Here is a 27,705-nt window from a genome sequence, read left to right as displayed (position 1 = left end):
GCCTGACCTAGCAGCTACATTGCGATCATTTGCAGCAGGGATTGTTGTTCGTACGATGACTAACACTTGCATGAAGCATAGTTGATTTTTGTAGACTATACAAAGTAGTCCGTAGGATCTTCATGTAGCTCTAGTCACGGATATGCATTCTCACCTATCACTAGTGCCAATACAATTTCATGTAGATCAATTGAGCAAGCTAGTGGGAGAGTCTCTCAACCATTTTCACGTACATACTAGTAGTTTAGCTAGTAGGACCCACGAGTGGCACATTTTCCTTTAAGTGGGAGTCTGTTAGGGTAAATGTTTTTTGCCTTCGAGCCGCACATCCAGTGCTCGGCTGCCCAATGACTTATTCTTGTACATCTATAGAGAATAAGGGGAATATCACTTTGAGACTTAGTCCACCCACACATCACCTTGCACTCTTCTTCTCCCCTTTCCACATGCACACATTGCACTGCAGGAACACATTCCATGCACTGCAGTCTTCAGCATCTTGGCAATCTTTGTGAACATAGTGCAATCAAGATCTAGGATTTTCTTGAAGATATTTATAGCTTCCGATAATCTTTGACCATATAATCTTTGAAAGCTCTGTCTTTTAGTGGGCTCAACCTAGGGTAATTCAGCCATGTTGGATGTTTCTTGAGAGTGAGTTGATGGATGTTCCAACTGCAGACTCTTGGCACTAGACAGAAAGTGGGGTCCCTTCTAATTTTTAATGGAGGTTGAGTATTAAGAATGAGGTACTTTGGGTGGTTCTTCAACTAGTACATTCTCCAAGAGGAGATGGGTGTTGATCTGTAGCATCTGCGGCTTGATATTTGATGAGACATTCTTTGACCTTGAGAATTTCATAGTTCACTAATGGATAATGTAGAGACTATTAGTGCCAGGATTTGGTGATTTTCTTGGAAGTAATTTGGGATGCATTAGGTGAATGTAAGATTCTCTGCTCCCATACCATGGCCTCCTTCCAGATGTCTTCAATCTCCGTCTCTATATTCACCTCTAGAGCTATTTCCACTTCATCTATGAAGCTATCAAGTGGCCCTTATTTTGCCTCAAGCTCAAGTGTGGAGGATTTTGGTGGCACTGTATTGGATCAACACCCTCTTCACGCTATAGAAACACAAGTGCTCGAGTCTTTGTCAGCACTGTTTCTGGTAATTCTTCTTCTTTTATTTTTTGTTTTCCCTTCGACTATTCTTGAGTTGTTACTAGGGCTGCATGTAGGTTAGCTATATGCTTTTCATAAGTCTCCTCTTTTGTCATAAAAGAGAGTGTATCTGATCCAATGCTTGAGATCCATCTCTACTAGTCCTTGTTTCTTTTTTCCATGGCTTGATATGCCAAGTTGGATCCTTGCAATGTGAGGACTTGAGGATTCATCTTGAGTGTTTTGAGCAGATCACTTTGATATTTTAATCTGGCTCTACTTGAGCTGCCATGGAGGATTCACAAGTTTGTTATGTATGGTACCACATGAGTGTACAATAGGGGAGTTTTTGGCAAGTAAGCATAAGCATTTACAATAGGGGTAGCCCTTCAAACTTTCATACACATACCATACATTTAAGGGGAGATGGGAAGGAGAGAGATAGAGGACACTTTAGATAATACAAGTGCTATCCTTTTGAGTCTATTAGTGATTATTAATCTCTCTCTCTCTCTCTCTCTCTCTCTCTCTCTCTCTCTCTCTCTCTCTCTCTCTCAATGTACATAAGCAAAAGAATAATCCATGAATAAGAAGACGTAATGGACATTGGGACTGTTGAGGAAAGAGGGATTGGTTATGTAACATTTAATGGCCTAGTAACTTGTGTGTATCGGAAAATAGCATGAACATAGTGAGCATTTCATTAGAATAGATTCCTAATGAGATTAACAAGAGTTCTTGGGTGGAGAGAGCAACAAAAAGCATAACACCTAGTTAGATAGCATGAACAATACTTCAAAAGAGAGAGAGATTAAGAAATTGACAACAATTGAGGACCAGATTTGCATGGAGCCGGTCCCCCCTCCAAAAGGCTTTGTATTATGATTTCTCCCATCAAGAGAGATATTTTACAATACAATTTGTTGTGTTCCTTCAATACTAGCTAGTGCAATGAAGATGGAAACTTCATGCACTAAGCAAAACACTTATCAAACACAACATCAATTCCTCACGGTCTCAGACCCAAGACCTCACACACCTTCGAAGATGGTGAGAGCTAGTGGGGTATGAGAGTAGATTGAGAGGAAGAAGGAGTATTTTTACGAGAAAGATGTACATCTCCTCACATAATCACTCATATTAGCATAGATTAGCTTAGTAATTAGCATGATAGAGGAGATGAGCATGCATTGAAGCTTGGCTCTTGGTTGGATTTGCATCACAAAGCCAAGAGTTGTTGGTGTAGGCCTCCCTTCTCACAAGCTTGGAGTAGGTGATAAGCTTTCCATTAAAGCTTGAGAAGGAGAGAGAGTCTTCTTTACTTCACACATGAGCTAGTGTGAGTGTGTAGGTGATAATGCCTTTGAAAAATCACCCCCCTCTCTCTCTTGGTCCACCCCTCTTGGTATTTGCTCTTGCTAGCATCCTATTGGACCTCCCCAGGCTTAGCCAATGGTAATTAAGCAGCATAAGTGATAGCCTTCTGACATGTGTCCCCCTTTCCCCTTTTGTGAGAGCTTTAGGTAATTATTTAATTCAACTAAACTCTCATTGGACCCCTTTGCCTCCTGGCCAATAGGAATCAGGCAAGCCATTGGGCTGTTGAATGCTCATTGGTCCCCTTGGGAGATTGTCCAATAGTCTTCTAGAGATCTTAATTCTTATTGGTTCTTTTATTAAGTGTTTTTAAATTAATTAAACTAGATTTACTCTAGCCTAATTCTCATTGGTCCACCTCCAAGCCCATCCAATAGGAATTGGGTACACCTTGTGGGCATCTGGGCTAGGGAGCTGACATGTGTCCCTCATTCCCTTTGTGTAAAAGGGAGCGTGTGTGTGTGTGAGAGAGAGTTTCTCTCTCATCCCCTACTTGCAAGGCTCACCTCCTCCTATGTAGGGATTGACAAAGACTTTTTGTGACACACACTAAGCATCCAATTTCCCTAGTGTTTGGCCTTTGGACACAACCTTTGAATTTTGGAACCTTAGCATTTTGGAAGTCTTAATGGGCTGAACCTTAGGGTCTTTTAAGCCCATTGTTGCACATTGCTCTTTTGCAAATGGCCCCCCCTTTGGATCCCTATTTTCCCTCCTTTGGATCCCTATTGTGGCTCGGTCTGCTAGCTTAACCAATATTCTAGCTTTTTCTCCCTGGCACTTCCCCATATTAAATGATCAGTTTAACATGAGAAAATCATTAAGGAGAATTATATATTGATTATTATGACAGGTTTGATGCACATGGCTGGTAGTCATCACTGATAAACTACAAGTTGATTGAAGGCCACCTTGAGAGAAAGAGAGAGATTTAGTGTTATAATTGAATGCTTCAATGTTTGGAGCCCACTTCACTACCTTATCGCATTCAATGTACAATCAAACTCACCACTACCCACTCAGATCTCATGGGCCATGTCTACAAAGGAGATGACTGGAAGTCAGAAGGGTAAGGAAATGAGAGGTGGATGAAAACCTAAAAAATGAACGCTACAACACATTGTAAGGCCATCCATGCCTTACCACCATGAAGTATCACCCCTTGCATGAAGTTACACTAGAAGGCATATATAAAATTTTGACTTGCTCACTTTGAAGGCTCCTAGGAGCTATAGGCCTTCAAAGTTTGTGAAGGGGTCCCAACTGAGTGCCCATGTATCCCTCATTGTCGTGTAAATTTCCTTGTTTGAAATTAAAACTGTGGTTGTAAATTGGTGGAGCTTGAATCTCAAGGTAAAAAATTGGGTATTTTGGTTGTATATCCTAGAAAATACCTTAGCTTTTGGGTCAAATGTTTGACAAAAATTGGGTATTTTAGTTGTATATCCTAGCGAATGCACTAGCTTTTGGCATCAAATATTTGACTAGTTTGTCCTTAAGAAACGTGACCAAGAAAATGGTTTTCTTCAATCTCTCTCTCTCTCTCTCTCTCTCTCTCTCTCTCTCATCTAGTGCTTGAAAAGGGAAGTTTAGTGTAATTCCACTAACAATAATTTTATAGGTGAGAAATATAACAAAAAACCTATAAATATAGCCAATATAAAGAACCCGAGCATTAAGTAGGAACCACTAGTACATAGCCTATGGCGAGGTCACGAAAATGATGCTCCAGCTACCTGTATCACCGAAAGGATCTCCACATTTGAGAATCCCCCAGCTCAATAAAACCTCACGCTATCAACCCTCACACGAAGGCTTATGCAAATCTCGTATAGTCAAGTCTCAGAAATGACTATCTTCCAGACCAAGTCTTAGAAATGGTTGGGACTGCCAAATAAAACCAAGTATGGCTCCACAAAGGCATACAATGGCAGTTTCCACAAGTAACGTACAATACCAGCAGACAATGCGCTCAAGCAGGTGCCAAATGATGCATACCCACGGCAACTGCAAGTGACTTCCACTGCCAGTGTATCACTCTACTCTAGCTACTTGTACCTGTGTGAATCACTTGTACTTGTACCTGCCCCTGTAACCTATAACCTGTAACCTGTAGTCTGCAACTTGTAATCCCGAATCTCGAAGCTTGAAGCTCGAAGCAGAAGGTACTCGAAGAAGATCCTCCGTGGGGGCGCCAAAAGAATGTGAGCGGGATGGAAACACACAGAACGCCTCTATAACGACCCGACACACACTCTTGGGAAGATACACACACAAACTATGGGGCACCACTCGGCTGACACAACACACCTGGCCGAGACAGGGAACACACCGATGGAACGAGAGGAGAGAGACTATCCGCTTACCCACTCCACATAGACACACACACACACACACACACACACACACACCCCCAAAAAACATAGCCCAAAAGAGGATAATTTTTGATGTTTAGATACAAATGAGCTTGGGCCAACACCAATGGGGCAAATAGCTCACACAATATGGGTAAAATATGCTAGATACAATCACAAACTGGAGCAGAAGCTTCGCTCGTAGGGGAAACTTACACAGCCAAAACAACAAAAAAACAGTGAGAAATTTGGCAAAATAGACAGTGCCATCGCGTCCGGAACGGCCCAAAACCCCAGTCTACAATGTCAAAGTGCTCAAATCCGACCTCAGATGAGCAGTTTACGGCTAAAACAGGCTCCAAAAACCCCAAAAACACAGTTGCGATTATTCCTCCTCTTCTCTCCACTATTTTTCTGGTCTTCTCTCAGTTTTTTCAGTTCCCACACTTAGATTTATTAGTTGGGCACCCTTGGCCTTTTAGATGACCTCAAACAGACCCTGAACAGACCAAAAACTGACCTCGCAGTGCATAATTGTCACCTTTTTGCATCATCCGCACACCTGGCACTCTGATTTTTCCAATAATGCAGCCCTCCACTATGTGAAGTGGACCTAAAATATGGTCCTCATGATGACCTTTTTGCATAATTATCACAAGAAAACACCCACGTTGTGTCCGTACTTCTCCGCATGCAAATATTGACCCTGTTCTGCCTCCTGACGCCACTAGATGCCATCTGATGCACCTGCTTACCTCATGTCGTCGGCCCGCGGATAGCTTCCTCGAGAAGTTTAACGCGCTACCAACTCCTCATTATTATAGAAAAAACACACTGGTACTGGTAATAGTGAAAATCAATGCACTATGTACATGTTGTCCTACCTATACACATGTGGGCCCCACGTAACCACCTGGCTCTGGAAAATGGGCAATACTTTATTCGATGCACCATGCATGTGTATGTACATATGCACAATCAATTGCTCCAAAAAACTCCTGACAGTGCCTCTGAAGTGCCTGCCTCTTCCTGCGTGTCTGGTTTTCCATCTCTAAGGAGTTGATTAATCCGCTTGAGTTCTGCTATCTCCTATAGAAGCTCCTCCTCTCTCTAAACCCGCATCAATGCGAGGTCCCTGTGATGTGATTATTCTAGTTTTAATTCCAATTCTAGGTCTTTGTTTTTCTTTTCAAGTGCCTTGTACACTTCATCAGTTCCTTTGATCGAGGCCACGATTGGATTTTCTCTGATTTGTCGTAAGAAAATGGCCGGATCATTGATCCACTGCTCTGTGTACTACAGAGAACCATTGGCAACATCTAATTGTACCTGAATTTTTTGAGCTGACAGAGATGTCATAAGAAGTTCATTTGTAACTTCTATCAGCTGCTGCTCATCTTTTGCTTTGCAGGCATCGGATAGTTTGGTGAGTAGATACCTAACTCCTCCATTTATTTTTATTTCCTATCTCTGGCTAATTGATGTTGTTCCGCTTCTGCCTTCAGCTCTTGCACCTACCTTTGAAGATCAATGATGACAGTCATCCTGTCTTCTAACTCTCCTTGGAGAGCGTCGATCACCATCTCAAGTTCTTTGGCCTTGGTGCTACGGTCTGAGCGGAGTCGCTCCGTCATTACCTGCATCTGCCGTGCATATTCATTGACTTGGATGATTACCTCATCGTTTGATTGCCACTCCTTCTGTCTTGCCAACTGGATGTGCCTGCAGCCTCATGTGTGTCTTCTTGTTGCATCGTAAATGCTGGTTGTTCTTGTGTAGAGGTAGATGGTCGGTCTTCTTCTTGGGTATCCTGAGGCTTTGATGCCTCGGCAGTTTCTGGTTGAGTAGAAGTAGAGGGTGTGGGCTCCGACCTTGCTGTCTCTTCCGGTGCCGGCCTTTCTTCCTTCTCTGGCTCAGGTTCTGTCTCATGTGCAGTGGTAGACTCTTTTCCCGCATCTGCTTCTTTATCAGTCTTTTGTTCATATCCACTTGCCTTTTCTTCTTCTGGCTTTTGAGTATCTTCTGCTGCCTTTTTCGGTTATGGCTCGGCTTCTTTTTCTTTTTGTCCGTCGGGGTGGTTAGCTTCTTGTGCAAATTTTGTTTGTTGAGTGGACTCAGAATCTTTCTCTTTCTTAGTCTCTGCTTCTTCATTGGTGTCTTTGCCTGCAGGTGATGGTGGTGGGCTAGGCATGGGATGGTCTTGTTGTTCTATATGCGGTGAGGTGGGTCGGGGAGATCCATGACTCTGTTCTTGTCTAGCCGTTTTCTCAGCTTGCCTTTGGTCTTTCGCCTCCTTGGCTTTTTTAGCAGCTTCTTCTGCCTCCTTCAGCTTAAGAGCTTCAGCCTCTTGGTACATTCTTTCTAAATGCTTTGTTGGATCATCCGCCTCTTTTCTTTTATGATCCTTTGTTCGAGGGCCTTTAAGTCCAGCAGGTACCCATTTTTTTTGGGTCCTTCCCTTGTGCTTGCCTATTGCGCTGGTATGCATGTTTCTCTCTTTTAAAGCGAGCTTGTTTTTGAGCTGGCTCTTCTTGGTGCACGGCCACAGCTTTTCTTTTCATCTCTTCTCTCCAAGCTCTCTTTTCTTCGTTGTTAGAGCTCTCGCTGATGTGCCTTTCCGGCGAGCTGCTAGCTGACTCTTCATCAGATTTATATGATCTTGTACCTGACCTTGTAGCTCTTGGAGAGGGTTGTGCTACCAATATCCATGTGTTCTGATCAGGGGCAGGCGGTAGGTTGTCGGCCATGCCAATGGCGTGATATGCTATTCGAGTCAAGACCTCTGGCGCACCGCACCCAAGTACGTGATTTTGCCTTCCTTCTTGGTGCCCTTCAAGGTTGTCAAGACATACTGCACGTGGTTCACTGGTTGTCTTGTTGTTGACTTGAGAACCTGAGTGAATGTGGTGGCCATGGAGTGATTTGATGTAGTGTACCTTGGTGGACTTTTTGCCAAGAAATGAAAGTGATGGTGGTACAAGCGGGCTGGCTCTTCCACTTGTTTGTGAATGAGGTCGGCGAATGTAGCCGCGGATATCGCTTTGGTAAATGTGCCTGCGGTTTTCCTGTCTCTTTCTCGCATGGTCATTCCTTCTGTGGGCAGTTTGAGTGCCTCTGCCACTATCTCTTTTGTGATCACTACTTTGACCTTGTTCCCTTGGGTGTTGGATATCTGTGCGGTTCCATCTTCTTTGATGGTGGACAGAAGCTCATAAGCCTTCTGAAAATCCACTCCGCAAGGCTCTTGTTCGTAGAAATGTCTGAGCCCCAACCTACGGTTAGCTTCTTTGGTTTCTGGTTTGGCAGCTACATCATAGAATTCTTTGGGTGGGAGTTGCAACTCCACTTGATGCCCCTCTTCACTTTTGAACCTGCCAATGAAGACCGTAGTGTGGTGCTCTTCTAACTGTTCTCTGGAGAGGTAGGATGCCTTTGCTGCTTTGACTGACTCCGGGTCTAGTTGATAAGGAGGCAGTTCCTGTAGTTTCTCCTTTTGGTTGAGCTTCTTTTTAGCCCTCTCCGCTGCTTGCATGGCTCCTGTTCAGTGAATAGAGTGCAAAGTTAGCAGAATTGTCGGAAGTTTCTCTGAAATGTCCTTTAGGTTGAAATGCTGACAATTTGGTCCACTTTGCTTCAAATCAATTTTTGAACAAGAAAAGATGCATAAAAACATGCGAGGAACAAAACTGTATGGTCAAAACAAAAATTTGCAACCAAAGTAAGTAATTGCGATTATTTAAGCTGAGACAAATTTTCAACTTTTTGCAAACTTGGCTTTATAGGCTTGAAGTATATACCAAATACATGCTCTGAGTGAAATATGGGCTCATTTGGATGCATAAGGTGAAAATGGTACCAAATTTTGGCTTTAGGTCTTTGAAACAGTAGATATAAATGAAATTTGAGATTTTGAGCTCCAAATTGATTCAAAATTGGCTAGTGGCCTTAACAGATCATGTACTTTCGATGTATGATGGAAAAACATCATAATTCCCCAATTTTGATCAAAAAGTAAATAATCGCGATTATTAACTTTTCTTTCAAAATTGGCATTTTTTGGTACAAATTGGTTGTACGCATTGTATAGACCTTGTGTATGAGATATGAAGCGATTTGGATCAAGCAATGTTGTCCATAACCCAAATTTTGGCTTGCAAAGACTTCTTTGCGTTTTTTGGCAAATTTTACAAGTAATGGGTGGTCATTTTGGCTCATACTTAATTTTTGGCATGTAATAGGTGTGTACACATGATAGGTGAGATGATTTGACAATTTCCAAGCAAAACTGATGCAAAAGTAAATAATCGTGATTATTTACAACAGTGACAAAAACTTTGCAAAACCTACAAATTTTGACATAGACATGTTCAATACACCTAATACAAGTCCTAAATTGAATTTGGTCAAGTTTGGTCATGCCAGCATCACTTTGTGCTCTATCGAGTCTGAAATCACCGCTTTTTGTGACTACACTTCCTGTTGGGTTGGTCGGTCAACTTTGAGGCTTTGGACTTGTCCGCAACATAGTCGTGAAGCAATCTGTCCAGTTCCGGCTCATTTGGAGTCAGTTTGACCCTGTATGTCGAATTTGACGCTTTGTAACCTTCGAGCCATTTTTTTTGCTTTTGGAGGTCTTTGCTTGATGGATTTCACCAAACCAATCATATACATTGTATATAGACCTCATAAACAAGTCATCTATGGAGTCAGGTCGGAATTCTGGCATTTGCCAAAAACCTAACTTTTCTCCTGGGGACCCCCTCGGCCCCTGCTGAATGGTCATCTGATGGTATAGAAAGGTTCTATTATGTTAGGGCATGGTATAATTCAAATCCCATCCGATTTGGTCAAGCTGGCATGCCGCTATGGTCAGTTTTAGGTCGTAGGTCTTCATGCACTGCTCGATTTCTAGGGTTTTTTTCTAGGGATTTAGACTAGCTACCGGCCATACAAAATGGATCATTGTTGAGTAAATAATTTACCCCTCATGTTTCGTGTGAGATGGTGCTGAAAATGGTCAACTGTGGGCTCCAGAAAAGTCGCGTGAAAGAGGCCGAAATCTCTCTCTGCAAAGGCTCCAAGTGGAAATGAGGTGGTTTTAGCCTACCTTGGATATCTATACTCGGACTTCCCGAACCAGATTTCCTCGTTAGTCCTACTAAGCCGTGAAATCTATGTTAGACTCAAAAATTTCCCTGATCGGATTCCTGTAGCTCATTCTGCAAGAATTTTGCAAAAGTAGGCCTAGCCACGTAATTTAGGCTTCCCGCTTCCATCTTCTGATTTCATTGAAAAATTTTGTGCTTGTCCGCCTTGTCTTTCTAATCACCATCGTGTCTTCCATTTTTCCATCTGAGCTTCCCTGCTATTTATTAGTAATTTTTGACCTGTTTATTTGAAAAAATCAAAGAAAATAGCAAGGTGCTCTAAAAAAGCAAAGTAAAAATCCAATAATTAAGAAAATCCCTTTTAAAACATAGCTTTATTGTTTTTTGTTGGATTTTGTATTTTTAAGTTTCATTATCAACAAAAATGATGAAAAATATCCAAAAAAGGACTATTTTTTATGATTTTCTGATAGTATATACACTATTTACACTCATCGGGAAGGTATTACCTGTGAATTTTTCCTTGATGATGAATTATAAGGGCATTATTAGGCAATTTTGCAAAAAATCACACGTTAACATCAAACTTTTTCCTCCCTCTTCAAACATTGCCCTTAATTACTTAGTACTTAGTACAAGTGCCCTTCCACCCCTTCTAGATGGCGTACTTTGGGACGACTGTGTGCGTGGGTGGAACAATCGTGTCTATGCATAGCCATAGTTGGGTCTACCATGCTATGAAGATCAATACAATTCAAACCAATATGCTATGCAAGAGTTGGGTCTTGAGTAATTAACTCAAGGGTTTCCGATGCTGAGGTTTGCTGTTGCTGATGTCTTCCAAAGAGCAAATCTTGTAGCTTGTGTGCTCTTTATTTGATTGTACCATCAAGATGCTTTAGCACACTAATTGCTTGAGTTGTTGGTAGCACTTTTGACTGTTGTCGAGCTTTTTCTTGCCATTGGTAGCTTGGTCAGCTTGGTGCTGCATGGTGTGGTGGAGTCTGTTGAGACTTAACTCGCCATTGCTTGATTGGTTTTGCGGTTTGTGGAGAAGATAAGTGCTCCTTTTTCTTCCAAACCATTCTATGTTAGGTTCCCTTTTAGGAGATGCTCGTCTCTATGTTTTAACCCTTGGAACCTTCTTTTGTTTTGTCGGTGACATTTTTAGCCACCCAGATCTGAATCGGCTTATCCTTAAGATGTGCTTTTGGTACCCAAATTTTCCTAACTCTTGCATGCTACATGTAGCATTTGATTGTCGAGGGGATGGAGAAGATTGAATACTTTGTGGTTTGGTCTGCTGATTACTTCTTTTCCATTCCTCCTTTCATGGTGCAATTGGAACAATGAGTTGCCCTCCTTTAGGTGATAGCTTAAGCTGATTCGTATCCCAATCTGGTACTGCTTTGTATGTATGCATCCAGGGAATTCCAAGAATCATTGTTTCATTCATGTGTTCATTTGGCAAGCATACAAACTGATGAGGACATGAAAATCCATATACTATCACGTTCAAGCTGACTATTCCCAATGTTGGAGTTGGGTTCTTGTTGGATCCTTTGATTGTCGCTATTCATGTCGTCAATGCTTGACTCGTTGCCTTCTTGTATGTGGAATAACTGACTGCATTTACTCTAGCTCCTATGTCGATCAAAGCATGGGTGCTATGATTGTTGAGCTGTACTTTGATGAGCAGGTCCATTCCGTCTAACCAGTCATCATCTGTTGAAACTACGTCTTTAGGTAATTCACATTGTCGATCCTCTATTTCCAAAGTGTTGATGGGAATCGGTAACTGTTGATTCTTGAGAGCAGCTTTTCGATTGAGTACTTGAAGCCTAGCTTCCTCTTGGGCTTCATCAATAACCTACTATCGTTTGATCTTCCTTTGTTTGGTTGCATGCACTAATTCATTGGTTAGTGGCAAATTGTATTTCTTTAAACGACATCCACTAATCCAATTAGCCATTGGTTCACCATCTAGGGTGTACAATTTTACTGCTCCACTTGGAGATACATCTTCAATGATAAATGGTCTGTTTCCCTTTTTCTTAAACTTGGGAATGTGTTACTTAAGGGAATAGACTAAAACTAAATCCCCTTTCTTGAAGATTTTTGTGATTAAGTGGGAATCAAAAAACTATTTTTGTTTTCGCTTTTGTGCATAGATATGAGCTACAGCAATTAGCCTTTGCTCGTCTAGCTTTTCCAAATTTTCAAGTCTTTTTGACAATTCATGTCCAGTCCACTCAAGATTCTGTGCTACCCTTAGTGTCGACAATAGAAATTCTATTGGAAGTATGGCATCAAGACCATAAACAAGGTTAAAGGGTGTAGCATTTAAAGCTGTTTTGAATGAAACTCGACAAGCCCATAGAGCAGCATGGAGATTCATTTCCCAGTCTGTCCTTCCTAAAGTTACTATTTTAGTATGATCGACTTGTCCGTTTGCTTGTGGGTGATAGTAAGCTGATTTGTTATGGATGACTATAAACTCATTAAGCAAATACTCCATTACCTCATTGAGGAAATGATTTCCCCGATCTCATGAATACATACTTCATTTAAGAATGCAGTAGTGGTTCTGGCATCATTCTTTTGAGTTGCTTTAGCCTCGGCCCACTTGGCCAAATAGTTCGTAGTGTTAACCCTCACGGATCATGGACACCCTGTTAACCCTCACGGATCATGGACACCCTATCACCTACGACGGACATTGTATTATTTACTTGGTAGAGTCAGGTATCGGGCTTGTCGATCCAATAGAAAAAGGGTAAGAGTGATCACCGATGAGAGGTGCACTCTAACTGGAACATTCAAGGGATTAGTTGGCTAAGCATGGGCGTCCAAGTGTGAATGAGGTGAGCTCATATAAAAGTCAACTAAACCTAAAATTCACTCATTCTCTCATTTGTGCAATTGAAGAGTGCTCTTGCTCCATCTCCATCTTCTTCTTCTTCATCTCCTTGTGTGTGTGTGTGTATGCGTGAGAGAGAGAGAGAGAGAGAGAGAGAGAGAGAGAGAGAGAGAGAGAGAGAGAGAGAGAGAGAGAGAGAGAGAGAGTGCGATCGAGCATTGCGGCGGCGGCGAGGCGGTTGAGCGTGGTGTAGCGACGTCTCCCTCTTGTTTGGGGCGAGGAATCCTCCACGACAAGAAGCGTAGAGCGGTGAGTGACACACCAACGCCATCTTTGAGCTTACTAGTTTAGGCTGTTTGTGTGCTTGGAGCCATTTGTGGCTCGCACACAGTGTATCGGCAAGTTCCTTGGATTGACACGTATGACATACGCGCACACGTAGCTACAATGATATATTGAGCTTGGCTTCTATAAGCAGGTGGCTGTATTGGTCCAACAAAATCTATACCTCATTTTGCGAAAGCTCTAGCCCCCATCATTGGTCTTAAGGGCATGCTATCTACTCATGTTGGCATTTTTGCTCGTTCACAAGCATCACACCTTCCAACATATTCTTTAACATCTTCAAAAAGTGTTGGCCACCATATGCCTGCCATCAACATTTCTCTTGCAGTGGCCTCACTAGAAAAATGATCTCCAGCTAATCTAGCATGTGCTTATTCTATAATCGAAATATACTCGTTTTCATTTGCACAAAGACGCAAATATTGATGTTCCCAATAAGAGCATAGTCTCTTGCTCAGTTTCAATTTCTCTCTAGCGGCATTTACTCATATCCTCAGGAAATGTTCGGCTCGATAAGTAAGTAATCAGATAATTACTCCACTTAGGAACAGGTGACATTTGAAACAATGTTACATGAGGAATGGGTGTTTGTTTTTGACATTGAGGGTAATCCTTTACAAAAGATCTAACATCTCTCCTCACAGTCGGCCAAAATACTCCAAGTCTTAAGATTTGTTGCATAGTTTGGTCTTCCGCAAAGTGAAGTCCTACTATGGTAACATGTGCTTGACTTAGGTATTGTTCTTTTTCTTCAGGGTTAATGCATAAGAGCAATACTCCGTCCCGACTTCTTTTGTTTAGCCTTCCAGCTAGTAATTGATACATAGCCGATTGCTCAATTAATCCGATTGTGATAGGAAGTGGTATTTGTGAATACACTTGAGCTATCGTCATTAATGACACAATGTTTTCTGACCATCTAGGTATCATTTCTACGAAGAATAATAAGCATCTGATAGATCATCGTCTACCCCTTTAGGTGATTCTCTTGAAACCATCCTTGACAAATGATATGCTCTTTGATGTGTACTACCTTTTTTTACAACCACAGTGAAATTAAATTCGAGAAGAATGGTGAACCATTAACTATTCTCCTTGTGTTGCATGGCTTGTTAACCAAATGCAACAAAGCTTGGTGGTCCACAAAGAACACAAACTTGTTGGCTAATAGGTAATGTATGTACTTTTTAATGTCATAGATCATTCGTAGTCCTTCTCTTTTGGTGGTGGTGTAATTATTTTCTACCATGTTCAATTGCCGGCTAGCATAAGAAATAGGAAAGTCAATTTTCCCGTCTCTTGGTTGAGCTAGTATACAATCGATAGCAAAATTAGAAGCATCTACATGTACGTGGAATACCTTATCCCAATCTGGTGCTTTCAATATTGGAGCTGAGGTGAGAGATTGCTTAAGCTTCATGAAGGATTCTTCACAAGCCTTGGTCCATTCAAAGTGTGTAGTCAAGCTATACATGGGTTTTGTAATTATAGCGTACATGTAGATGAACCGTCTATAATATCCGCAATGTCCCATGAAGGCTTGTACCCCCTTGACTGTTGTTGGTCTATGCAAATCTGCAATGACATGAATCTTCTAAATATCGGTAGCTATGCCATTTTTAGACACTATATGTCCAAGAATTTTGCCTTGTCTACCTATGAATGTGCACTTTTTAGGATTTAAGCAAATCCTATAAAGTCTACATTTTTTGAATACCTTTTTGAGGTGTCCAAAATGATCAGCTCTGATTGATGAATGTACGCATAGATCATCCATATATTCTTCTAAGAATTTCCTAAGATACTCTTTGAAAGCATGGCTCATCAACCTTTGAAACGTGGCTAGAGAATTAGTTAACCCAAACAGCATAATCCGATAGGCAAATATACCCCATTCTGTTGCAAAAGCAGTTTTATGCTGATCTTTTGGGTCAACCAAAAGTTGATTATATCCCGAAAAGCCGTCTAAGAAGCTGTAAGCTTCTTTTTTTGCAACTCGTTCTAAAACATGCTCAGTTATCGGAAGAGGAAACTTGTCTCTGATGGTAGCTACATTCACCTTTTTGAGATTAATAGACACTCGTAATTTTCCATTCTTCTTGGGTACTACCACAATTGGAGACACCCAATTAGTGTGTTCAATTTCGTAAATGAATTCCGCTTCCTTCAGTGTTTCAATCTCTTCTTTTATTTTCATGGCAATTGTTTTGTTATACGTGTATGGTCTCTGTCTACTTGGTTTCACGTCATCTCTCATGGGTTTGGTATGTTGGCAGATTTCTGGATCAACACTTTTGAGATCCTTGTAAGACCAAGCGAAGATATCCCAGTATTCCTTTAACAAGCTTAGAAAAAGCTTTTCTTCTTCTTCTGTTAGGTCATTTGCAATGTAATTAGGTCTAGGTTCTTCTCCTGGTTCAGCCAAGTCTATCCTTTTAGCGTTTTCAGGTCCTTCGTAAGACTCGTCCTTTTTCCGTAGTTCCCTAACAGGTAGTTCAACTATGATTTTCCGATCTTGGAGAGTATACTTTTTGTAATGGGATGGAACATGCATTACATCCTTACCATCCTCTTCCATGGTTTCCATTTTGGTTGTGTATATCTCCTTTAGAGCTATTTCAACTCTTGATATTTCTTTTTGCACTCGACTCTGGTCATGAGTGGTTTCTTATCCTGTGCTTTTTCTTGAGTACCCTTCCTTGTCTTTCTCAATGTTTGAGACATTTTTGAGTTTTTGTTTGAAGGATATCTACCAGTTATTTTATCCTTGACATAATCTTTAGCATCTATCTGTATCAGGAATTGTGTTTTACTGGAGACTGATGGCATAGGTCGTGTTTACACAATTTTGGTGTCTCTCTTTCGTCTATACCATTTTTGTCTTCTTGATTTTTGGTTTGGAAAGTCAAAAAACTTTTCCTCCCCTCCTTTTAAAAGTAACTTAGCTCTTGTATTCTCTTTTTTTGACCCCAAATCTTCTGAGGTAGCTGAGTGTTCATCTAACTCATCAGTTGCATTGTAATAGAGGTCTGAAAAGACTTGTTGAGCTTTCAATAAGTCCTTGGGCTCCTCATCTTCATTTTCAATGTTGAGGATTGAAAACATTTGGATGGGAATTATGTCGTAGCCATCCTCATTGCAAAATTGAGTAGGCATAGACATATTCACACATACATCCATTGTCGCTAAAATATGAGTCCACTCGAATGGATCAAATAAATGCTCTGGAAAGGGTTCAGGTACGTAGGCTTGATCTGTGCAGTCCCTTTCTAGGATACATTCTTCTCGTCTTAAGCTTCCGTTTTCTGAAGCTTCACACATCCAAATAGGAGTGTCTTTGTTTAACCAGGATGGGAGTCTAGTTTCAGCCGATGAGACTAAATCAAACTCTTGGATGGGTGGTTTCAAGACATCTCTATAAGTGTGATCTTTTAGATTTACTCTTGTTATAGATCCCACTTGCTTCAAGTACAAATAGTTGTTTCCCCAATCTTGGATAAGTTGTATATGTTGCATGAAAGGTCTTCCCAATATGATTTCATAGTTGAGTTTTTTCCCAAAGTCTACTATGGCAAAAGTGTGTTGATATTCAATTCCACAGGAATTGACTATCACTTTTTCAAGTAGCCCTAATGGTCTCTCAACGTGTCCGTCATCTAACTTCAATTTCATTTGAGTTTGTCTAATGACTAACTATCCCCAGGATTCCCATACTGCTTTAGTGTCTATGGCTATGCTAGCTCCACTATCCAGTATCGCCATGGTTTCAATGTCATTACATTTCATTGGGAGGGTGGTGTTTCCTTCTTCCCCTTCATAATATTCTCCGACCTTGTTCATAGGAACTGATCGAGTCTCTTTGTTTTCCATTTCATTTTTCAATTTTCCCAAATTCTTCGAGATTAATCATGTTATCCCCACCTTCTCTAGGGTATTTTGTAAATCATTCCACAAGTATGGTCTGAGTTTTAACAGTTCTCCCAAGGTAAGAGTGCATTGGATGCGTGTAGATATGATTGAATGAATGTTGTCTACTTCTAGGGTCTGTTCAGCTCTTTGTACTTGAGTGGTCTTGCACACGATTGATTCATCTTCGTTATCTCCCAAGTAAGAAGGTAATGTTTTTAATGTCAACGGTTTCGACATTCCTGAACCTTCCGATCCACAATCCTCGTACAAGGGTTGTAAATCCATGTTTATATCAGAAGGTAGGTTATCCAACCATACTTCTCTATAGGAGCTGACTTTAGAGTTAGGCTCTCATCATTGATCTCTCTTACTTTTTCCCATAAGTGTCCTGGCCCTGGGGGATTCACTATTAATAATGGGGGGATGTCACCTGCGTGCATCAAAAGTAGAGAAACCCCCCTATGTACGGTATCTTACATGCTAACCTACTCCCTTACATACGGACAAGATACAGACATTCTCGCAATGATCCATCCCCCTTCATACGAATTTCATACGGAATGTCATGACCCGTTATTTTACGTACATTAGTAACACAACAATTTTAGAAGCACATGCTTTTGCAAAAATACATGTTGACGTGCAAATGAACAGAAGTGTAGATTGTAGTGTGTTTTCATTTGCAATAGATGTTAAGAGAACAAACCATGAAAAGCAACAAATATAATGAATACTAAATTATAATAAACCAATCGATTCAATGTAATTTGTCAAAAGACGAACATGATTTCCCTTGTAAACTGATACAAATCTCAATCTCAAAACAAATAATACTAGCCACCTACTTAATAGGCTTCCCACATGGGATTTGAGGCACACATATGAAATGGATTGTTCTCTAAATAACACCCGTAGGTCTGATGAATAACACTCCTTTCTTGAATAGAAGCATCAAGAGCAGTAGGCATCCAGGGGACTTTCGCTCTAATCTCAATGTTGTTATAACTTTTCTCGCTGCCATGGTCAAAAGCATCATCAACTTTATTTGGTTTTGTCTGAAGCATCCCAAAATCTGTTGCCTTTGCTTCAACTTGTGCACAAAAAGTTATCTTGGACATTCCAAAACTCGAGCAAAGAATGTCCCTGAAGTTGGGAAAAACTCCTTGATCATAAGGATTTGCCTTCTTGTCGTAGCGATAGTGGAAGTTTTCATAAGTCGTTCATCCAATGCATTGTCCAGCCCATGGGCAATGATGGTCAAAGTGATCCACACAATTATTGCAGATAGAGCAATGTGAGCAACGGGGAGGCCTATATAGCATGCATGTGTCACAACACTTGATTTTCACAGCCATCCCATTCACAATCGCATCCTTTCTTGGCGAAAGCCTTTGCTTTGGTGTTTGCCCGCCACTCCACTCGGATGATGAGTAGCATTCTTCCTCTGGTTCAAGCGGATGTTTATTACGTGGAATTATACCAGGGTCCCTACCGGATGTCAGCAAGAGAAAAACTAAGACACCAAATGTAAAAGCTAATGTAACCACCAGGATTGATATACCACCAAAGTGTGAAAAATCTTTCACAAGGTGCCTTCCAACAAAAATACCAAACACCAATACAGGGACTAGGATGAGAACAAAGTCAACAGCAACGATGCAACATCAAGCCCAAAATCATCCTTCCGCCAAATAGGAACCTATTGCTACCCTTCCAAGTCTGATAGACACGCTTAACATCAATTAAAGTTTTGGCAAGGCTAGACAACCTTGGAACGTCTGTTGCGATCTTGTTTGCATATCCATTCTGCAAACATCAAGCAGGACCTTGTCCTGCTAACTCTCACAGGCCCTATCCAATAGCTACATGCATTTAGCTTAACGAGATTCCCTCTGAACAACGCCCGAAAACTTCATTTAAGAAGTCAGACATGCAAGCGGTAAATATGGGGATTTGACCTCGCTTTCGTTGTTCAATGTTGCAAGTACTGTAAACAACGATGCTTCAATAGGTAAGGCCCAACTCAGACAAATGAGCTACCAATGGACTACCCTTCGAAGACTTTGATATCCACCTACATAACAGATTTAATAGTAGTAAAGTAGGGACCCGAGGGGGGGGGGGGGGGAGATTCCAGAATAATAGGAATGCATGTTGAGCAACGTAAAACAGGAGAAACAGAAACAAGTTTAAAAAAATCAACAAGCTCATTTATCCTAGAAGATGTTAAGACATATATTATAGGATAAATGTTTTTATATCCTCAAAGATGTGAGACAAGAACAATTGCTTCCTAAAGTATTCCCTGATGCAACCTAACAAAAGATTAAGTTATACAAATCTCTTCTTAAAATGTACAAGTTGAAATTCCAAGCCAGAAACGGTTCAGCTGCGGGACCGTAACATCCTTCTGAGCTTTTCGTACTACACAACTTCTGTCGGCAATCGCATGAAAGACTTCCCTTCGATGACACTGCCCAAAATCTTCATCCATCAGCATCACAAAATAATCAAAAGAAAGTCTCAAAACAACATTTAAACTAACTTTACCTTTTTACATAATAATAGCAAAAGTCCGCCAAGATAAAAGTCTGTACAACTTCCAAGAGTAACACCGAGGCAGGCCATGCTCCTCTTCCTAAAGCAACAAGAAGTAGGCCGTGGGTATCTATAACCTGCAAATTTGAACAAGAAATCAAATTGTGAGACATAGAACACAGTGAGACCACACCGATTTCACAAAATTTGTTTTTAAGCGGTTTTTGTAAATCCGCCTCAATATGACTATCCTCTTGAAACATCTAGCACTACCTAGACGTAAACGGATACTTAGTTCATATAAAGTACAAAAAGTAACCAAAAGTAAAAAGCAAGCTCGAGACTTGAAACAAATCAAAAAACAATGTGCCATGTGGGTGTGTTCACTGTAGAGAGTGCTCAAAGTGAAAAACATGTGTAATGTTTCTTGTATGACCAAATTTACTATAAAATAATTATCTAATTATTTTAGATACCTGTAAGATGAGGGATCTTACACCAGATTTGGCTTAATTATGGTGTAGACAAATGAAAATGAGCAATACCATTCGTAGATTTGTGAGCACAATACTTACCAATGTAAGTGTATACATTAAGAAGCCATCACAACACGACAATAATGGTTGGATAGAAGCTCACCTGGAAAATCCAATGGAGACAGCTCAAAAACCTCACCACTCCCAATGCAAAAACATAGTGGGCAGTAAAAGGTTCAATAACCTGCATCATTTTGATACGTCTCCATGATGGTGAATACACTTACAAACTCTTTCCATTCTAAACTGCCCAAGAGGTTCACTCTCATGAAGAAGGCTCTCCACCTGCCTTTGTGGTCATAGACTACAAGAAGCTTAAACTGCAGTATCCCTTGACCCCCAGCATGCTTATCGCGTAAATGGTGTATAAATACCCTACAGGTTGTGACATCCCTTGACCCCCAGCATGCTTATCGCGTATATGGTGTATAAATACCCTACAGGTTGTGACATCACTTTACCTCCCATGTATTGTATAGCCTTTCCTAGCCCTTGAAAACCATTTTATAAAATTCTTTACCACTAAAACTATTAGAATGTCTGCAGTAAGAATTAAATGTAGACTTGAGCATCAGGGTGTGACAACAAAACAATAAACTAATTAGATTCATGTTATTCTGCAAGATTTGACTCACCTTCGTGTTCTGCATTACTCGAAGCTGAGGCAGAACTAAAACAGCCTCCAGATAGACACAAAAGGCCCAGAGAACCTTATTGACCAAGTAATGCCCAGAGAACCTTATTGAACAAAGCAAATACAACACATGGGGGTGAAAGCATGAATAGGTGGAATGATATTTAAGCTATTAGATAGCATATCACAAAAACAATCTTGTGAAAAAAAGAATACAAACTCAATAAAATTTATAAGTGATTGCACTTCTACCTTTAAGAGCTATCCATTGACATATATCATGATAGAAATTTTATGTGAATTCATGTCTAATTGTAGGCCAAAGTTTTTGATAGTAGGTGTCCATGGACACAGCTATTTGAGCCACCATTCCATGCTTTCACCCATGGTATCACCTGCAAAACTCTCTCTCTCTCTCTCTCTCTCTCTCTCTCTCTCTCTCTCTCTCTCTCTCTCTCTCTCTCTCTCTCTCTCTCTCTCTCTCTCTCTCTCTCTCTCTCTCTCTTTTGAGAATATTGGATGTGGAGCGAGTATGTCCAGTAGTTCTTAGCATTAAAAAATACATTCAATAGTAATAAAATAGATCAAAACCGAAATTCCAACTGCCTTAGCACGTGCTTGACCAACAGACAAGACCCTCACATAACCAATTGCCCTGGATGCTACCTCAGACAATAGGTGTGGAAGAAACTACAATAACAATATTAATCATAAAGAGTAATTACTAGAGTTCTCTAGTTTGAAATACAACTGCTAATGCAGGATCTTCAAGCACCAGTGTATGTATGTTCATGTTCAACTCTCAAGACAATGCACATGAGTGAACTCGGGAGCTTCAAACAAGCCCAATACATTTTCCAACCTTATTTGGAATTTCAGCCTTCAAGAGTATTCAAGTAAGATATCTGAGAAATTCAGAAGCAGTAGCAACTGCGGCTCCAGTTATAGCCCCCTCAATCATTTTATCCCGGTTGTACGACTTATCCCCAAATTTAAGAAGAGCTCCCGTCAGTGCACCTCCCAATAAAGCATTTTTCCAATCAGCTTTCCCCTGACTCTTTCCATTCCATATTGCATCCTAGAATATACACCAGCAATTACCCCCCATTGTACTCCTTCTTTGCCCATCCTTTTTGCCGTGTGTTGCAGATCATGCTATGTAACAGTTTCTTTCTTCAAGCTAGCAAAAATTTCCTGAGAGGCTGCATGAGCAGCAACACCAACCGCTTCGATCTTCAAGAATCCATCCACAGTTTTGTTGAGAAAGGGATGGCCCATATCAATGAACACATCCACGCTGGGTGAGTGTACATGGTTGGAGACACCCACGTGAGGCATGATTCTACCTACCTGCAAAACAAACAACTGCATTGTGATGAGCTCATTGTGTTGGAGTCACAATGCTCGCGTGCTCTCTCTCTCTCTCTCTCTCTCTCTCTCTCTCTCTCTCTCTCTCTCTCTCTCTCTCTCTCTCTCTCTCTCTCTCTCTCTCTCTCTCTCTCTCGCAGGAGGTGAACATACTCGGGAAATGCCCCTTCTGCGCTTGTTGCTCGCCTAAGTTCGCCCGCTCCATCATTTCTCCCCTGCATAGAAAGTGACCAGGTTTGCAACGTTCACCTTCCCTCACAAATTTTCAGTATAAAACCCTAAATGCATCCAGATTCACACATATGGCAAGGAAAATTCAAACTAGGGCCCTGGGCAATAGCAAAAAATGTACAACGAGTGAGGGTTTGTGGCTACACACAGCAAATCCATGAACTAGCCTCCAATCCAGTGGACAAGTCGACTCCGAATAGATCCTCAGTCTACACTCTGTGACTACATGACCACAAAGCCTATGTAAGGTTGTCCGGAGGAGGGAATTGCATCGTAGAAAGGTCGCCCAAGATTGGCCCTGCTACCCAACAAAAATGCTAGGCAGATCTAGAGAATGCCACAAGGCTCATCAAAAATGCTAATTGCTTGCCAAGTGCGCTAATCAATAAATTGCCCTACCCAGACTTTGACAAATAAGTAAAACAAATACCTAAAAGCCAGAATAAATAGTGGGATCACTTTGGGTAGTTCACTTGAGATGCCAAAACTCTAACACCCTCATTGTAGCTCATAGTGGACATAAGAGACCAAGTCAATGAAGAAGCTATGCCCTTGAAAATAGTGCCATGATTACAAGCATTTTTTAATGTTTGTACATTTTTACGAACTCCCTCCCCCTTTGTCTATAGTGTAGAGAGAGATAACATTTACTTAGCTTTTCTACATTGGGAAGCTTTCTCTACCGTGTTGACCTTGGTGCAACGTAACAACATATATGGGGATCAACGGTAAGATATTTTACATAGGGTAGCTAATAAAGTTCTAGTTGTCCTTAATTAAAAATGACAAACCAAGGATCTAGATGAGAATAAAGAGTTTGGAAATCTACTAAACAATGCACGCACAGGCAAAGATTGGGAAACTTATTATAGATTACAATGATGGTTGTAAAGCTGGTATCATGGGTGCACGAGAAGCTCTTGATCATGCCATTGGTGTTGCTACTGAGTTTGCATAGAAGAAGAAGAAGAAGAAGAAGAAGAAGAAGAAGAAGAAGAAGAAGAGAAGAGTGACTTAGACGATGTGCAAGAAGAAACAATAAATAAAATGAGGGTGCAGATGTGGAGACACAGGCTATGCAGACGGTGGTATTGATGATGATGTTGTTGAAGAGGCTAATGAGGATTTGAATGTCCAAGATATTGATGCCTACTGACTACATAGAATAAGATTAGTCAAGTTTATGGTAGCATCAACCCCAACAAATCTAGAAGCTTGTTGAACAAGTCTTAAAGATGTTAGCTAAGGGAAAGTACAGGGAGGTACCATATTTTCTCATTGGTATAGCTATCTTAGTTTGCTAGTGGAGTAAATTAACTCTTTGAAATACCAAGAACAACACCCTCATGTGAAAGATTCTTTAATTGGCTTGTTAGGGTATGTGTCTTATGGCATAAGCACTTAATATTCCTCCCCCCCCGGCGCGGGGTAGGCCCCCCCGTACCTTATGCATACGGTACGAGCATGAAATAATGGGGGGCTACCCCTATTGTATACGCTTATGTCTGACCTCTAAAAACCCCCCTCTTGTACACTCATGTGTTACCATACGGAAATCCATAGTGAATCCCCCGGGGTCCTGGCCAGTCTTCCTCTATGAATGGAATTCCATCTAAGGCATCTTTGTTGTCAGGCAATATGAGCTCTGGTTCATTTGTTTCAAGGTGGGGTTCTGCCACCACATCGGATTTTGCTTTCATTTCTTTTTCCACAAGCTCTTCATGTTTTGCAATAATTTCAAGCTTGGGCTTTTGTTTTTCCAGCATTTCTTGCGTGATTCTTACCAAATTTTGATAAGCCTCCAGCTTAGCTGCTTCCATGTTTGGAGATGGATAGTTTTTCCACTTGTTTTCCATGTTTTGGCTTGCTTTAAGTCCTGTTTGGTAGGCTTCCAAGGCGGCATTAATAGGCTCAAAAATTTAATCAACCAAAATGAATCCTCCAGATTTAACGGTTGTTTCTTGAATTCACTGCCAGTTTCTTTCAAATTGTTATGGGCTAGCTTCTTTGCTTTCTCTTCCTTTTGATTCTTTGAGAAGAAACTTTCGTATTTTCCGAATCATCAGAGGAGTTGTGTTTCTTTTTCTTTGCCTGGGCTCTAGTGATTACCTTGATTGGGACAATCGGTTTACTCTTTGATGAGCTACTAGGCATCACTTGGACTACGTTTACTATGGTAATTCCCTTGTTCAAAGGGCTTTTAGGACAATCTTCTGGAAAGTGTCCTCCCTTTTTGCAACATTGTATGCAATAGGCTTCAATTGGTTTGACATTTTCGTCAGGCTCTGGACATTCGTTTTTCCAATGGTCATCAGTACCATAGTTATGACAGTTTTTTGTTGTAGGCTTCATCATGGGTCTTCCATGGGAGGTCTGACACCTGTTGGAATTAGGGTTGCAAAGAAACACACACAGCTTGGAGAAGACGAAGGAAGCTCAAGGCACACAATAGAGAGTGTGTTACTTACTGTGCAATGGAAAGATAGATAGCCCTAGAGTGATGGGCGTATATACAATGCACGGGGGAAAAAACCTCCTAAAGAGGGAAAAAATGCCCCGGCGGTCCTAGTGTGTTCACACACATCACTACCACATGTATATGGTAACAAATCCCCCCTGGAGTGATGCGGTGAACGAGAGCTGGCACATGAGTAAAGGGAAGTGCCATGCCCTGAGGACAGGATTAGTCCACAAAGGGGAGTAAGCCCAAAGCTTTGCGGAAAGCTTCAAGCTTCTCACGAGACAATGCCTTTGTGAAAAGATCTGCAAGGTTGTCCTGTGTTGGCACATAAGCCAAGCTGATCTCTCCTGCTGAGAGCCTCTCCCTGACAAAGTGGTAATGCACCTCAATGTGCTTTGTGCGAGCATGAAAAACTGGGTTCCTCGCAACTTCCAATGCGCTCTGACTGTCAGTGTAGATAGTGTTGGCAGTGTCCTGTCCAACACCCAAATCAGCCATAAGGCGTCTGAGCCATACACACTCAACCGTAGCTGTGAAGACTGCTCTGTACTTAGCCTCACAACTCGAAGTGGCCACAGTAGGTTGCTTCTTGCTCAACCATGATATACATGAACTGCCAAGCATGAAACAAAAACCACTTGTGGACACTCTCGTGTCAAAACAACCAGCCCAATCTGAGTCCGAAAAAGCATGTAAGTCTGGCGGTAATGATCCCCCCTTGGGATAAAACAAGCCAAGATGTAAAGTGCCACTAAGGTAGCGGAAAATCCTCTTGACAGCCTGCCAATGCTTAGACCCTGGGCTATGCATAAATCTGCTGACCTACCCTAAGACAATGTGTGTGTGCTAGCAATGTTTACCATTCACTAATTATTGGTTTAGTTTATGCTAGCTCCGTGATAGTGTGATAGTATACAACCTTACCTTGCAAGTTTTCAATCATGTATTTGCCCAAACTCCATTCCTCTCTCTCTTTCTTCCCTTTGCTTTGACTCTCTCTTGTGCCATTTGATGTGTGTCTTGATGTGAGATTTTTTGTGTGTGTCTTGATGTGAGATTTTTTGTGTGTGTTTTGTTGCAACTCCTCTTGGTTGTGACAAAATCTCTCTTGCGTCCTAGTTCTCATCCCATAAATAGGTGGTGCCCCTTCACTTGTTTGGTTGTGGGTTCATTGTTGATTTTTCTTGCTTGTGGTTGCCCCAACCCCCATTGAGTAGCATAGGAGCCTTGAGGGGTGTTTAGAGGTTGCCTCTCTTGTTGCCCGCCCGACACCACCTTAGTGCCTTTAGACACATATCCTTGGTTAGTTTAAAGTGACTAGCAAAAGGTGTAGAAACCAATTTTGCATCTTGCATTGCAAACCTTTCTAGTACCGTCTTGATGTAATCCTCTTGAGATAGATTTAGTGTCTTGTTCTCCGTGTCCCTTGATATCTTCATACCAAGTATCTGATTTTCAGAACCTAAATATTTCATTGAAAAAGAATTAGAAAACTCTTCTTGCAGGTCTTTGATATCCTACATGTTAGCACTTGCAATCAGCATGTCATCAATACACAACATTAGGATGATAAACTTCCCACCTCTAAAATTCTTTGTATACACACAATGATCCAAGTTGCTCTTAATTTGTTCTTAATGATCCAAGCTCATTAGGAATTTGTTCTTAATGAAATGCTCACTATGTTATCAATTTCCGCTACACACAAGTTACTAGTGCATTAAATGTTACATAGCTTCTGATGTTGCTTCTGCTACTGCTGCTTTCTCCACTGCTACTTCCCACATTTGAGTAGCATCAAAAAGGAGGGTGTCCTTTCTTACCGCATTTGTTGCAAGGTTTGTTTGTGTAGCAGTCTTTTGCTACGTGTCCCATTCATAACACTTTCTTCCAGTTAATAATGTTGATGGTGAATATCTTCCCCATGAGGATGTCATGACAAAATACCCTCCCGATGATGTTAATGAATGTTTCTGCTTTCTTTCTTCTTCTTGGATTGAGCTGATGACATCTTGGAAAGTTGGAGCGGGTTCTTTTTCTTCAAGAATTGTGACTAAGTGGTCATATGAGGGTGGACGTGCACTTAATAGTGTGGCTACTTTATCATCTTCTGGTACTTGGACCTGGATGTAAGTGAGCTGCATGACAATGCTCTTAAGCCTATTTACTAGGCTAGCAATGTCCTCCCCTTCAGTCATATGATCTTGCAAAGTTGTCTTTTGAGACTAGCTTTACTTCTTTTGGCCCTGGTCCCAAAATTGCTTTCTAGAACATGCCAGGCTTCATGTGCATGCTTACATTCGTCTATGAAATGCACATAGTTGTCATGCAAGGAGGTGATGATGATTCCTAATGTTTGTTTGTCATTGGCCAAATTTTGTGCACTTGCTATGAGTGTAGATGCCCTAGTATGTTCTCCATCGGGTGTGGCTTGTTGTTCTAGTGCTGTGCTAATAACAAACCATAAACATTTTTTCATTAGGTAACCCCTTAAATTTGTTTGCCTGGTGTGACTTACTTCCCCATTGTACTTTTTAATACCCTTTTCCCCCATGGTGCTAATAGAGGGGCCTTAGCTTAGGAGACTCTCCTAGCCATTGTATACCTCTTTACACAAGCACAAGTATGCCAAAAATGAAATCTATGTGCTTGGATGGATTCATTTCATTGCAAGGTGTGTGTGTGTGTGTGTGTGTGTGTGTGTGTGTGTGTGTGTGAGAGAGAGAGAGAGAGAGAGAGAGAGAGAGAGAGAGAGAGAGAGAGAGAGAGAGAGAGAGAGAGAGAGAGAGACCCTTTTGTGAAGCTCCTCTTCACAAGGAGGT

The 27,705-nt window shown here is 41.2% G+C and overlaps 2 pseudogenes; both read right to left on the bottom strand.

Moving 5' to 3' along the window:
- Nucleotides 1-18,335: 18,335 nt before the first annotated feature.
- On the bottom strand, nt 18,336-19,047 carry LOC147464498 (putative protein S-acyltransferase 7 pseudogene; annotated as a pseudogene).
- A 492-nt stretch (nt 19,048-19,539) lies between these two features.
- LOC147464497 (uncharacterized) lies at nt 19,540-22,196 on the bottom strand (annotated as a pseudogene).
- Nucleotides 22,197-27,705: the final 5,509 nt, after the last annotated feature.

Source organism: Adiantum capillus-veneris, chromosome 1, assembly GCF_014529385.1.
Source record: "Adiantum capillus-veneris isolate H3 chromosome 1, ASM1452938v2, whole genome shotgun sequence".
NCBI lineage: Eukaryota > Viridiplantae > Streptophyta > Polypodiopsida > Polypodiales > Pteridaceae > Adiantum > Adiantum capillus-veneris.
Note: the sequence above shows the minus strand (reverse complement) of the source record. Positions and strands in the feature narration are given on the sequence as shown.